Here is a 15721-nt window from a genome sequence, read left to right as displayed (position 1 = left end):
GACTCTTAGAGAGGAAACCACTGGCATCAGAAGCTGGAAGCAGTGGAACTAGGAACAAGGACCAGCAGACACCAGCCACATGCCTGCCCATGTGACAGACACTGGCATTCCTTGAGTGAACTTATCTCTCTCTGATGCCTTAGTTTGGACATTTTTATGACTTTAGAATTAGAAACATGTACCTTAATAAATTTCCTTTTTAAAAGTCATTCCATTTCTGGTATATTGCATTCTGGCAGCATTTAACAAACTGAAAAAACAAACAATAACAAATGTACCACACCAATACAAGGGTCAATAATGGAGTAGGGGGAGATAAGGGGTACGGGATGCTTGGGGTTTTCTTTCTTTATTATTATTATTTATTGGAGTAAATGTCCTAAAATTGATTGTGGTGATGAATGCATAACTATGTGATGGCACTATGAGCCGCTGATTGTATAGTTTGGATGAATTGTATGATGTGTGATTATATCTCAATAAAATTGCATTAAGAACAAACAAACAAACAAAAAACACTATCTTAAGAGAAAAGAAGGAATTTATGGCTCATGTAACAAAACATACTAAGATCTAGAGAGAAGTAACCCTCTGGATGACTGAGGCCAGGGAGTCAAATCCCTCCTTCTTAGCTCTGTCCCATCAGAGTAGCAGTCTTCATGGGCCTGGAAGTATAGTCAAAGGTAGCCAAGTCTGACATCCTTATAGTCTCCTGACCGGAGAGGAATGAGAGCTTTCCCACACTAGCTCCATGGGGAAAAAAAAAAATCCCAGGGAAGAACTCTGATTGGCTGGGTTGTCATCATGTGATCATTCAATATTGTGACTATTCCTGGCCAAATCACAGGGTTGGAATGGGACAAAAGAAAGGGGATCTGTTTTGGGTAGACAAATAGTAAATGTCTTCTATAGTGAGACATCTGTATTACTTGGGGTTCTCTAGAGAAACAGAACCAACAGGATATATCTGTAAATATGAGATTTATAAAAGTGTCTCAAGCAACTGTGGGGACATAAGAGTCCAAAATCTGTAGGGCAGGCCGAAGCTGGCATCTCCAGTGAAGGTTCTCAGTGAACTCCCAGGAGAGGCTGAAGTGAAAAGACGGGTTTATCTCTTCTGAATTCATCTTAAAAGCCTTCAGGTGAATAGATTAAGTGTCACCCATTGCAGAAGACATTCCCCTTAGCTAACTGCAGATGGAATCAACCATGGATGCAACCACTGTGCTTATAATTTAAGTCCATGAAATGTCCTTATAGCAACAGATCGGCCAGTACTTGCTTGACCAGAGAATTGGACACTATCACCTGGCCTACCTAGTTGACATGTGGACCTGGCCATCATAGTCCACCACTTGTCAGTTTGGCAGCTATACACATCACCTTAAACCATACTTAATCTCTAAACAGAAACAATTACAGACATTTTTCCTCATCTAACAATACTCAACTGTCCTGTGTACAACTGAAAACATTAAATCTCTCCAGAATAGGGTACAAATCCTTGAGTAATATTCACTCTGAAACTTGATATCCTACAACTTAATACTATAATGTGAACAAAGCAAATTATGTCATATGATAAAGAGGATAAAATAGAGAGGAAAACAAAGGTATGTGCTTTACATATAAATACATAGATACAAATTACAAAACAAGGAAGAAATATTCATACCATTACAGACCTCATTTCTGTAACTGATCATGTGGTCATACTTCATATTTATCACTACCTTCTTCCCCTACCCATTCCATGTTCCCTTTACCTTCAGCAAGCACTTTAGTTGGCCATGGTTCTTTGCCTGGTGGGGTGTCCCAAACGTTCATTCCCTAAGTTTCTGAGCCATTGGTAGTCCTGCCTGGACTGGATTGTTGCAGTTTTCCATTAACTTTAATCACAGGGCATGGTAGTACTAAGAGACCCCCTAGGGGATCTCCTGTATTCCAGGAAAACTTCTTTACCTCCATTGTGTAGTTTGCAGTCCTATTTCTCCTTGATAGTTAGAGTCAGTCACCCCAGCCAGTAAAGTAATCCCCTTCTTTGCCTGTTGATCCAGGGGCATGAGTAGCCCAAAGTGATGAGGTGACGGTCTTAGATTTCAATTCCATGGAATCATTGCTGTTTCTCTTGGTGGAAGCACTCTCCTTATGGAACTAAAACCTGTAGACCAGCAGAGATCAAGGTGGCAGGGACATGAAGCAAAAATTTTCCTAGTGGATCACTAGGGGTGATAGTGAGTGGTGCCACTCCCATTTACACACCTTGATTCCTGGACCCATAAATCCTGGCTATGGGAGAAATAGCACCATAGATTGGACACTGATTCAGAGCATACACAACCTCCTGGAGAACGTTGCCCCAGTCCTGCAAGGTATTGCCACCTAGTTGGCACTGTAACTGGATTTTCAAAAGGCCATTCCACCATTCTATAAACCCAGCTACCCCTGGATGATGGGGAACATGGTAAGACCAGAGGATTCCATGAGCATGTGCCCATTTCCTCACTTCATTTGCTGTGAAGTGGGTTCCTTGATCAGAAGCAATGCTGTGTGGAATAGTAATGCCTTATAACATGACAGTGGATAAGGCATTCTGTAAGTCCACAGATGATAGTTTTGGCAGAAGCATTGTGTGCAGGGAAGGCAAACCCATATCCAGAGTATATGTCTATTCCAGTGATAATAAATTGCTGCCCTTTCCGTGATGGAAGTGGTCCAGTGTAATCAGCCTGTCACCATGTAGCAGGCTGATCACCTTGGGGAATGGTGCCATATCAGGTACTGAGTGTGGGTCTCTGCTTCTGGCAGATTGGGCACTCAGCAGTGGCTGTAGCCAGGTCAGCCTTGGTGAGTGGAAGTTCATGTTGCTGAGCCCATGCATAACCTCCATCCCTACCATTCATGAGTCCACTGGGCAATGACAGGAGTTGCTGGGGAAAGAGACTGACTGGTATCCACACAACGGATCATCTTAACCACTTGGCTTGGGTACATTCACATGGGACAGGAATATCTTCATGTTTTTTGCCCACTCAGAAAGGTCTAGCCACATACCTCTTCCTCACCTCTTTGTCACCAATTTTCCAATTATGCTCCTTCCAAGTCCCTGACCATCCAGCCAAACCATTAGTAACAGTCCATGAGTCAGTATACAGTTGCACCTCTGGCCAGTTCTCCTTCCAAGCAGAATGAACTACCAGTGGCACTGCTTGAAGTTCCACCCACTGGGAGGATTTCCCCTCACCACTGTCCTTCAAGAACCTCCTGGAAAGGGGCCGCAGTGTTGCAGCTTTCCACTTCTGGGTGGTATCTGCATGTTGTGTGGAAGCACCTGTAAACCAGGCCTGAGTTTTCTCTTCCACAGCCAATAGACTATAAGGAACTCCCTGAGAAGTCATAGCTCTGGGCTGGGAAAGAGAAGGTAATGTTGTAGGAGTGTGGATCATGGGCATTTGGGCCACTTCCTCATGTAACTTCCTTGTGCCTTCAGGACCTTCCCTGGCCCTATCTTGTATATACCATTTCTACTTTATGATGGAGTGCTGCTGTGCATGTCCAACTTTATGGCTTGGTGGGTCAGACCATACCCAGCTCATGAGAGGCAACTCAGGTCTCATGGTAACTTGGCAGCCCATAGTTAAGTATTCAGTCTCTACTAAGGCCCAGTAGTGGGTCAAAAGTGGTTTCTCAAAAGGAGAGAACTTATCTGCAGAGGATGGCATGGCCTTACTCCAAAATCCTAAAGGCCTGCATTGTGATTCTCCTACAGGGGCCTGCCAAAGACTCCAGACAGCATCTCTGTTTGCTACTGGAACTACCAGCACCATTGGATCTGCTGGATCATATAGTCCAAATGGCAGAGCAGCTTGGATAGCAATGTGGACCTGTCACAAAAACTCCACTGGTTCTGGTCCCCACTCAAAACTAGCAGCTTTTCCGGTCACTCAGTATATGGGCTAGAGTAGCATATGCAAATGAGGAATATGTTGTCTACAAAATCTGAAGAGATCAAATAGGTGTTGTGCTTCTTTTTTGGTCTTAGGAGAGGCCAGATGCAACAACTTATCCTTCACCTTGGAAGGGATATCTCAACATGCCCCACACCACTGTACACCTAGAAATTTCACTGAGGTTAGAATGCCTCTGTATTTTTGTTAGGTTTATCTCCCATCCTCTGACACACAAATGCCTTACCAATAGTCTAGAGTAGTTGCTATTTCTTGCTCACTAGGTCCAATCAGCATTATATCATCGATATAATGAACTAGTATAATGTCTTATGGGAGGTACAAATGATCAAGTTTATACGTAGGGGTGTAGAGTTTATATACCCCTGAGGTAGGACTGTGATTGTATATTGCTGGCCTTGCCAGATGAAAGCAAACTGTTTCTGGTGTTCCTTACTAATAGCTATTGAGAAAAAAGCATTTGCCAGAGCAATAGATGCATACCAGCTGCATACCAGGTACCAGGGGATGTGTCGATTTGCTCAACACTGCTCAACACTGCTCAACAATGATATCACATATGGAATAGCAGCTGCAATTAGAGTCATCACCTAGTTGAGTTTTTGATAATCAACTGTCATCCTCCAAGACTCATCTGTTTTTTACACAGGCCAAATAGGAGAATTGAATGGGCATGTGGTGGGAATCATCACCCCTGCATCCTTCAAACCCTTAAGAGGGGCACTAATCCCTGCAATCCTTCCAGGCATCTGGTGTTGCTTCTGATATACTGTTTTGCTTGGTAGGGGAAGTTCTAGTGGCTTCCACCTGGCCTTTCCTGCTATAATAGCTCTTACTGCATGAGTCAGAGAGCCAATGTGGGGATTCTGCCTGTTGCTCAGATGTCTATTCCAATTACGTATTCTAGAGCTAGGGAAATAACTACAGAATGGGTCTGGGGATACACTGGGCCCACTGTGAGACAGACCTGAGCTAAAATTCCATTGATTACCTGACCTCTATAAGCCCCCACTCTGGTGTGACCAGAGTGATATTTTGGGTCTCCTGGATTGATGTCACTTCTGAGTCAGTGTCTAAGAGTCCCCCAAATATCTGATAGTGTCCTTTTCCCTAATGCACAGTTACCATAGTAAAGGGCCATGGTCTCCTTGGGGAAGGTTGAAGGAAGATTAACAGTATAAATTTGCGGCAATGTAACAGGTTCCTTCCCCAAAGTGACCTGTCCTTTCCCTTATTTAAGTGGCTCTGGGTCTGTAAACTGTCTAAAGTCTGGGAATTAATTAAGGGGCCATGACTCTGTTTTTATAATTCAAGTTAGACTTCTGTTCACTTGACCTAGAACTCTTCTGCTTAAACAGTCCAAACAAGAATGTAGTAGACTGCCCATCTATTGTACTTCTAAAAACCCCACAATCTACTAGCCAATGCCATAAGTCTCTCTGAGTCAGAATATTTTGACTCCTGCTTGAGTCTGCTGTTCATTATGGTGGTCATGCCCACCTTGTCTTTGGTGATTAAGTGCTGCCACCTGGCTTCTGCCAACTTGGGATCCTATCATCCCCATTGTGTTTAAAGATTCCAGCTTAGTGACAGCAGTTTCCACAGTAATATCTGACCTACAGAGAAAGGCAATTACGAGTTGTTCAAGGACAATGGAGCTAGTCTCACAAATTTAGTTCTGGGAAAAGGTGTGTCCTCTGGACATTCCTGGGTGTGTGAGCAGGTCTTCCATGATAAATCCACTCTAACATTCCCATCTCTCAAAGCCTCTGAATCCCCTCATTTACATTATACCAGGGAAGTTCTAGCATTTCAACCTCAGGTGATGTTGACCACCCTTTTTTTTTTTTTTTTAAGTTTTTTTATTGTATAGTATAACATATATACAAAGCAAAGAAATAAAAAGGAATAATTTTCAAAGCACTCTTCAAAAAGTGGTTACAGGATAGATCCCAGAATTTATAATGGGCTACCATACTGTCCTCTCATATTTTTCCTTCTAGCTGCTCCAGAATATAGGAGGCTAGAGGGCTTAAATACTTTTTTATGATCACAATCAACTTTTTTTTCCTTCTTTTTTTGGTGAACAATAACATATATGCAAAAAAGCTATAGATTTCAAAGCACAGCACCACGATTAGTTGTAGAACATATTTCAGACTTTGCCATGGGTTGCAATTTCACAATTTTAAGTTTTTACTTCTAGCTGCTCTAAAATACTGGAGACTAAAAGAGCTATCAATTTAATGATTCAGTATTCATATTCATTTGTTAAGTCCTATCTTCTCTGTATAATTCCACCATCATTTTTGATCTTTCCATACCTCTCTTTGGGGTTGTTTGGACTATGGCCATTCTCACTTTTTGATATTGGAAGGGTCTGTCACTAATTATGGGGTATGGAGATGGAACTACCTGATATTCTGGAGAGGCTGCGCTAGGTTTCAGGACTTATCTGGACCAGGGACCCATCTGGAGGTGTAGATTTCTGGAAAGTTACTCTAGTGCCTAGGAGCCTTGTGGAATCTTATATATTTCCCTAGGTGTTCTTTAGGGTTGACTGGAATGGTCCTGGTTGGAGGTTGGCAGGTTATGATAGGTAGCAAGGTCTACCTGAATCTTGCATAAGAGCAACCTCCAGAGTAGCCTCTCAACTCTATTTGAACTCTCTTTGCCACTGACACTTTATTAATTACACTTCTTTTCCCCCTTTTGATCAGGATGTAATTGTTGATCCATAGTTGTAGGCCACTATTGATCCATATTTCAGCCAGCCACCCAAACAAACTGTTAATTCCCTTTCTAACCCCTTGAGCTATAACATGAATGCAGAATCACTGCTTAGTGGGCCCATCTCAATAAATTCAGCTTGATTCAGCTTTATAGTCGTTCCACCATTATCCCACACCCTTCAAATCCATTCCCACATATATTCCTCTGATTTCTGTCTATATAGATTGTAAAGCTCATGCAGTCCTTTTGGAGTATAGTGTACCTCCTCATGGGTGACATTTTGTACCTCACTTTTTGGGACCTGTTGGGACTTTAGTCTAGTTATAGGTCTGGAAGAAAGAGGGTGGTGGGGGTGGGTCATGAAAAGAAATAGAACTGTCTTTCAAGCCAATTACCTTAGGGCATTCCTTTGCCATTTCGTCTGGTGAAACAGGATTAATCACTCCAGACAGAGGAGCAAAGGCTGTTTCCCCATGGGAGGCAATTATGTGCCTCACAGGCACTGAGGGTTAATCCTTTAAAGTGGAGGTTAGGTGACCAAATTCTCAGGGTGGTCTGGAGGTTAGGAAGCCATTTCCTCAAGGCAGGCTGGACCTTGGGTAGCTGTTTTCTCTGGAGACTGGGAAGCTCTTTCCTCAGGGCAGGCTGCAGGTGGGGTGGCTATGTCCTCAGGGAAGACCATTACAGGTTTATCTAGAAGAGACTCAGTACTCTAGGGTTCCAAAGTTTCCACAGCTGTCATTTCATCCCATACCATTTTTCAGGATCCCACTCATTTCCAATCAATGCCCTCACTTTAACAGCAGACACCCTGCAATGTTGAGATTTCAATTTATGTTGTAAATCTGCTACTCTAACAATGAGATTCTGGGTCTGATTATCAGAGATCTCAAGTCTGCAGCTACAAGAAATAAGATTTTCCTTCGGGGTACTCATAGAAACTTTTACATCTTTCATATGGCATTTAAGCTGAAAATTTGAAGCCCTCAGCTCCTTCCTTTCCCTCATCACTGTATCCAGTTTATCTAACAACAACCCACCAACATCATTATACCTCTTAATTCCACAAAACTCCGTAAAGGTGTCAAAAACATTCTTATCCAGAAACTTGCCTCATATAAGCATACAATTAGCAGAATCTAATGGTGATGTTTTGAGTATCTCTTTTGCCAGCTCACCCCATGGACTGTCAGTGCCATCTTGATTATTAGAAACAGAGTCATTAGTGCCTCTGAGTCTAGTCAGAGTAGAAAACCAATTGTAAAAATCCTATTTTAAGTTTCTGTTTCTCAAGAACCACCCCTAATACCAAGCTGTGTTAGTCAGAGTTCTCTAGAGAAACAGAACCAACAGGAGATATCTGTAAATATGAGATTTATAAAAGTGTCTCTCACAACCATGGGGCAAAAGAGTTCAAAATCTGTAGGGTAGGCTGCAAGCTGGCAGCGTCAATGAAGGTCCTCAGTGAACTCCCAGGAGAGGCTGGCTGGCTGAAGTGGAAAGAGGGATTGTCTCTTCTGAATTCTCCCTAAAAGCGTGAAGGTGATTAGATTAAGCATCACTCATTGCAGAAGATGCTCCCCTTAGCTCACTGCAGATGTAATCAGCCATGGATGCAACCAGCATGCTAATGATTTAAGTCCATGAAATGTCCTCATAGTAAAAGGCCAGTGCTTGCTTGACCAGATAATTGGGCACAACCACCTGGCCAAGTTGATACATGGACCTGACCATCACACAATCATACTCTGTTCCTGCTTTTGAGAAGGTGTGTATTTTGTGGGAAATGTAAGGTAAGTCCATAAATAATCATGATACAAATTAAAAAGAAAGATGCCCTCCTCCCTCACTGTGCTATTACAGCAGCATCCCAACTTATTCTTTTCCTCCAGGCTCCCCTTCTCACTGCCAAGTCTATCCCTGCCCTCCTGCCTCCCCACATAGTCATCATGATAAAGAACAGCTAAAATGAGGTTATATTCCAGATAAGGAAAATTTAACAGTTCTGTTGTCTATGCCAAAAAGGACAAATACCTTTTGGTGAATGTTAAGACCTCTCTTAATCTACCCCAAATTCCTCTCCAACCTTAATACATCACATCTCTTGATACTGGGCTCCAGCCACACTGACCTTCTCACCATTCCCCAAGCATGCAGTACTCATTCAAGCCTCAATCCCATGGTACACACATCTCCTTGTCTGTGATGTTTCACCCACTCCACAGCAGAAAGCTCTTATTTTTTCAAGATCTAACATGTATGTGTTCTCTCCAAGTCATCCTCTTGTGTTTCCCACACATTTGATAACATGCTTCTGTTATTGCCCTCAGACACTGCATCGTAATAATCCTTTTACATATCTAGTTTCTCGGTTCCCTAGATAGACAGAGCCTCTATCTAAGTCATCTTTGTCCCTTTGGGCACATGATAGATACTCAATAAACACTTCTGATTAGATATTGTTGAAGGAAGTATGGGACAAACAATTTTTCTTGGAACTCAGAGATAGAGATGAAAACTTCTTGGGAGAGTTATGTGTGTAGTGGTGATGGGATTGGTTTGCCTGGAATCTCTCTCTCCTTCTCTGCCAGACACCAATGCCCAGGTTTCAGGAGTGTCCACTGGACTTCCAGCCATGTGAATCATAACTCCTCCCTGTGAGCTTTCCTGGGCCTGTTTTCAAACTTTAGATGGAGGAAAGAGGCTCTTTTTGTCTCTTATCACAAGCTGTGAGAGTAGGAACCTGGCATTTCCCATAGTCAAGTCTCCTCCCAAGTGGAAGAACTTGCCTGTGAAAGTAAGAAAGATAAACTGAAAAAGGCTCAGAGATGTTACAGTGCCCGGATCAAGTGGTCTCTGCAGGCAGCTCTGCCCCTGTCTCTTCCATGCTTTGTGATGTAAGTCAAGAATCCTCCTTTCCCCCCTCTTCTGTAAGCTGGCTGTGTTGCTCCTCTGACCTTTGTGAATAGAGAAGAGTTCACTAATCTCATAGGCTACAGAGAAGACAAGGCTTTTGAGCTGGTTCTTTCATGGGGTACAGTGAAGGAGGAGAGGAGGGCATTCCTGGTGGAAGGAACTGGGTGAATGGAGTAAAAGAGGCTCAGTGGCATTTCCTGACCTGTGGTGTCAGTTTCTAGGAGTTCTGGGGGGAGGTTGGTGCCACACCCAGAGTTTGTACTTAGCCTGAAAGGGCTAGGTTATCTCTTGGCTTCTCCTCCACGTTTCCCTGCCCCTGTCTTTCATTTGTGCTTTTGAGCCTCTGGGGACTCTTATTTCTGCTTTTATTTCTTTTCATAGGAAAATATCTTAAACTTATAAAATATTTCAAAGCACAAACATCCAGGTACCCAGTTTGTACATATGCGAACATTATTCTACTATACTTTTTAAGGAAAGAAAACACTGTGAGCACTGTTTAACTCCTATCCCTATCCCCAGAATCAATAGCTCAATTCTTTCCCTCCCTTCTCAGAAGGAACTTCTATCTTGAAATTGGTGGATTTCCTTCCTGTCCATGTTTGCTCGCTTATATGCATGAGAGGCAGGGTAGCCTAACGGTTAAGGGCGTGGACTCAAAAGCTGGACTGTGTTGGTTTAAATCCCATCTCTGCCACTTGCTAGCTTTGGGTTGTTGAGCAAGTTGCTAAGCATCTCTGAGCCCCAATGCCTCTCTTCCACAGAGGAAAATAAGTTGAACAGAGCATTTACAAAAGTGTCTAATACTTGGAAGGTGTTTTTATAAATTTAGCTGTTATCCATTGAATGAAATATGATACTATGCTGTATTGTACTGAGCTAGTGCTGTTTTAAGAGCTATGTAAATGGCATAGGACCGAATGTGTCCTTTGGCAATAACTTGTTTTCCCACTTAAAATGATGTCTTTGGGACTACCTATAGGTATGCCTAAAAGTTACTTCCTCTTTTAGGCATAAAGGAGGACCTCTTTTGTTGCTCAGATGTGGCCTCGCTTTCTCTAAACCCAACTCTGCAAGTGAAATCATTGCCCTCCCTCCATGTGGGACATGACATTCAGGGGTGAAAGTCTCCCTGGCAACTTGGGAGGTGACTCCCAGGGATGAATCTGGCCCTGGCACTATGGGATCAACAATTCCATCCCGACTAAAAGGGCGAAAGGAAGTGTAACTAATAAAGTATCAGTGGCAGAGAGAGTTCAAATAGTCAAGAGGCTACTCTGGAGGTTACTCTTATGCAAGCTTCAGTTAGACTTTATTACCTATCATAACCTGCCAACCCCCAACCAGGATGATTCCAGCCAATCCTAAAGAACACCTAAGGAACTCTATAAAGTTCCACAAGGGTTTCATGTACTAGAGTAACTTTCCAGAAACCTGCAACCTCCAGATGTGTCCCTGGTCCCGATAAACACTGAAACCTAGAGGGCCCAGCCTCTCCAGAACATCAGATAGTTCCATCTCCCTACCCCATATTAGTGACAGACCCTTACAATATGAAAGTCGACACAGGTGGAACCTAGTGGTCTCTCTGAGTTGAGGAGATGGAGCTGGGAACCTGGGGAGGCCAGAGTGGCTAGAATTAACAGGGCTAAATCCCCATGAGGAATGAACTGCCCAGCGAGTAAGCTCTGTAGCTCTGCTGACAGCCCCCTTGAATTCTCTGCTGAATACTTATCGGGACATGTGCTGAATACTTATCCAGCACCAGGGAAAGAACCACCTGAGAGGATTCGTGAGAACAATTTTTGTCCTTCACTCAGGGCTGGGAATACTTTGGGTTCCATCAGCCAGAATGGAAAAGGCTTGTAATTCATGGGACATTTGGAAGAATGTTCAGTTGTAGGAGGATATTTTCCCTAGAAGTTTTGTTTTGGTCCTTCACCTAGTGAAGCTTAAAAGCAAGCCTTGAAAAGATCACACTGTTTCCAAGTAACTCAACTGTATTACAAGACAAATCTCAAGACTATAGGAATACAAAAATATTCAGCCCCAAACAAGGTGAAATTAACAATGTTTGGCATTCAGTAAAAAAAATAATGATCAGGCATGCAAAGAAGCAGGAAATTATGACCCACATAATTTGATTTATTGAAAATTAAAATTGATTTCAATGAGAAGAAAAAAATCAATATAAACAGACCCTCCAAAAACATAGATAGCAGAATTAGTAGACAAAGACATTAAAAGAAAGTAATTATAATTATATTCATGAAGAGAATATGGAAGAACATAGAAGAAAGATTAAGCATGCTAAGGAGAGACATCAAAATTATATTTAGAAAAAAAGAATCGAGAAGTTTGGTTCTAAGAAGATGGAGTAAACATTCTTTTCCCTATTTTTCCTACTAAGTACAAACAACAACAAAACCCTGGATTTATATGTTTTATACTATATGTTCTAGTTTGCTAAAGCTGCTGGAATGCAATATAACAGAAATGGAAGGGCTTTATAAAAAGGAAATTTATTAAGTTTCAAGTTTACAGTTCTATGGATATAGAATGTCCAAACTAAGGCATCCAGAGAAAGATAACAAAGAAAGGGCCGATGAGGTTCGGGGTTTCTTTCTCAGCTGGGAAGGCACATGACAACTCTGCTAACTTCCTCTCCTGGCTTCTCACTCCATAAGGATTCTCTGGGGGTGTTTTCCTCCTGCATCTCCAAAGGTCCCTGGCTTTGTGGGCTCTGCTGGCTCTGAAGCATTTTCCAAAATGGTTCTTCTTAAAGGGCTCCAGTAAGCAATCCCATCTTGAATGAGTGGAGATACATCTCCATTGAAGGAATGTATCCCACCCAGTAATGGTGAATGAGGATTAAATAATATGGCTTTTCTGGGGTACACAACAATTTCAAACTGGCACATTATATTAAAACAACAATAACAACAACATAGGAAGACTCCAAAAAGTGGATAAAAGAAAGCAGATTGGCTAGGGATCTCAGAATTCTGAGAGGGACACAGTGTGAGTTCCCTGGGTTTTCTTTTTGTCTTACATAGCACAGACTTGGAGCTGGAGAAGCCAGAAGCCTGGAAATGCCAATGAAACAAAATAAAATCTAACAAAAGCCTACTCTCTCTTCCCAAAGGACCAGAAAAAGGGAAGCCTAGTGAGACAGAGAACTTTTAGAAAATAAATGTATACTCCAGCCTAACACCATAGAAAAATCTGTGGCTGCACCCCACCCATGCCAGCAAAGGCCAAGTGGGAAGACTAGACTCTCACTTATCATGCACCCCTCCCACTTTCCCTCACCCACTAGAATGGTGCCAGAGAAGGCCAAGTAGGGAACTGGGACTTTCATCTATGCTGGGTGGTAATGAGGGCCCAGCTCCATCCTGCATTGTCAGTGGAGACAAGGTGAGGAACATAGATTTCTACTTCCACCATGTAATTATGAGACACCCTCCACCCCTGCTTCCAGCTCATGTGGCATCAGAGGAGGCTAGTGGAGAATCAAGACTTTCACCACTGGCTGGAAGTAATGAGGCCAAGCCGCACACCATGGCATTAGTGGAGTCTACAGAGACAGTAGCAATGAGGCATTCCTACTCCTCCCAGCAAAATTAGTGGAGGTCTAATTGGGGACCAGGACTCCTAATCTATTCAGCAGAAATGAGAACTCTCCCTCCCTTGGGAATCAACAGTGGCTGAATGGGAAACCTGGACTTCTACCCCCAGGTTGTAGTAATGAGGTGGTTTCCCCCACTCCACTGCAAGAGTTGGTCAGAGAAAGCCAGCTAAAATAGAAAGTTTAAATAAGATCCAGAGTATCAAAGTATGATACCAAAAAATCCTGGTTTTATAAAAAAGATCACCCATACCAAGAATGAAGAAAACCTCAAACTAAATAAAAAAAGACAATCAATAAATGCCAGCACCAAGAAGACAGAGATGTTGGAATTATCTGACAAAAATTATCTGTCCCCACCATAAATGCTTCAATAAGCTGTTATGAACATGCTTGAAACAAATGAAAAAATCATCTCAGCAAGTGATAAAGGGAACCAATTGAAATTTTTAGAATTGAAAAATACAATAACTGACACAAAAAACTGAATAGATGAACTCAACAGTAGAATATAGGAGCTAGAGAAAAGAATCAGTGAACTTGAAGAAAGAAAAATAGAAATTACCCAATCAGAACAGCAGGAAAAAAAAAAAACAAATTGAAAATAAAGTGAACAGAGCTTCAGGGACCTGTGGAACTATAACAAAGGATCTAATATTCATGTCATTGGGATCCCAGAAGAAGAGGAGAAGGAGGATGAAGCTGAAAAGTACATGAAGAAAGAATGGCTAAAAACTCCCCAAATTTAGCAAAATACATAAATCTGTGCATTCAAGAAGCTGAACAAACTCCAAACAGTATACACCCAAAGAAATCCACATTAAGACATACTGTAGTCAAACTTCTGAAAACTAATGACAAAGGAAAAATCTTGAAAGCAGCGAAAGAGAAATAACATCTTATCTATATGAGAAAAAATGAGATGACAGAGATTTAGCATCAGAAACCATGTAGAACATCTAGAAATGACACAATATTATTCAAATGGTAACAGAAAATAACTGTCAAACCAGAATCCTATTTCCAGTGAAAATATTCTTTGAGAATGAAGAGGAAATCAAGTGTCATGGTCAGGTTCATGTGTCAACTTGGCCAAGTGGTGGTACCTGTTTGTCTGGTTGGGCAAGTGCTGGCCTGTCTGTTGCGATGAGGACATTTCATAGAATTAAATCATGAGCATGTCAGCTGCACCCACAGCTGATTCCATTTGTAATCAGCCAAAGGGGAGTGCCTTCTGCAATAACTGATGCTTAATGTAATCACTGGAAGCCTTTTAAGGAGGATTCAGAAGAGACAGGCTGTCTTCCTGCTTCAGCCGGCGAGCCTCTCCTGTGGAGTTCATCCAGACCCTCCATCGGAATCGTCGACTTCACAGACTGCCCTGCGGATTTTGGACTCTGTTCCCATGGAGACACTTTTATAAATTTTATATTTGCAAGTGTTCCCTGTTGATTCTGTTTCTCTACAGAACCCTAACTAATACTTCAAGACATTCTCAGATGAAGGAAAACTAAGAGAATTTGTTACCAGTAGACCTACAATAGACTTTCCTTCTCCTCTTGAGTATTCTAAATTGTTTGATGGTTGAAGCAAAAATTGTAACAGTCTGATGTATTTCTAAATGTATGTAGAGGAAATATTTAAGACAACTATATTATAAATGGGGGAGCATACCTTTACCTTTACCAGATATTGCCAAGTTGCTTTTTAAAAGTTGTTATATGTTTTCTACCATTGGCTTCCTGAACACTGTTCTGCTATGATCTGAGGGCTCCCACACTCTCTCGCCCTCCTCTCTCTATAGCCTATTTATGGGATGACTAATCCTAGATGTTGGAAACAGTGCTGCCTCCTTTCACCCAGATATCCTAAAATAGTGTTAATACTCCCTTGAATTTTACTCTCCCAAAATAATGTCAAAGCTGCAATATCCCGATAAAGTCCAATATAAGAGAAATTGACATAGTGTGCATATTTGGCAATTTTCTATATACACAAAAACTGATGAACATGTTCACAGATACGAGTTCATTTGCATATTAGTTTGATATTATTAGTTTCGTAAGAACTTCTTCTTTTTTTTTTTAACATGGGCAGGCACCAGGAATCGATCCCAGGTCCTCTGGCATCGCAGGCAAGCATTCCTGCCTGCTGAGCCACCGTGGCTTGCCCTAAGAACTTCTTTTGTACCTAGGGTTGGTCTCATCCTATTGGTATTTCAGAGGAGGAGAGTGATATTCATAAAAGTTAAATGACATATCCATGATTACACAGCAAATTGATGCCAGTGCTGAGGCAAGAACTCACCTATCTTGAATCTGAGGCAAGTTTCTTCCCCAGCCCCTTCTGTCTGAAGGCTGATAATTTTGGTTCAGTGACCAGAGATTCAGGGAAAGTAACCATGAAGTTTGCCAATTTGTAAACTCAAGCACTGTACCATATATAAACCTACTCAAATTGTGACAGCTCTAAGCCC

This window comes from Tamandua tetradactyla, chromosome 7, assembly GCF_023851605.1.
Source record: "Tamandua tetradactyla isolate mTamTet1 chromosome 7, mTamTet1.pri, whole genome shotgun sequence".
In the NCBI taxonomy this organism is placed as follows: Eukaryota; Metazoa; Chordata; class Mammalia; order Pilosa; family Myrmecophagidae; genus Tamandua; species Tamandua tetradactyla.
The sequence above is the reverse complement of the archived record's forward strand: the minus strand, read 5'-3'. Positions refer to the sequence as shown.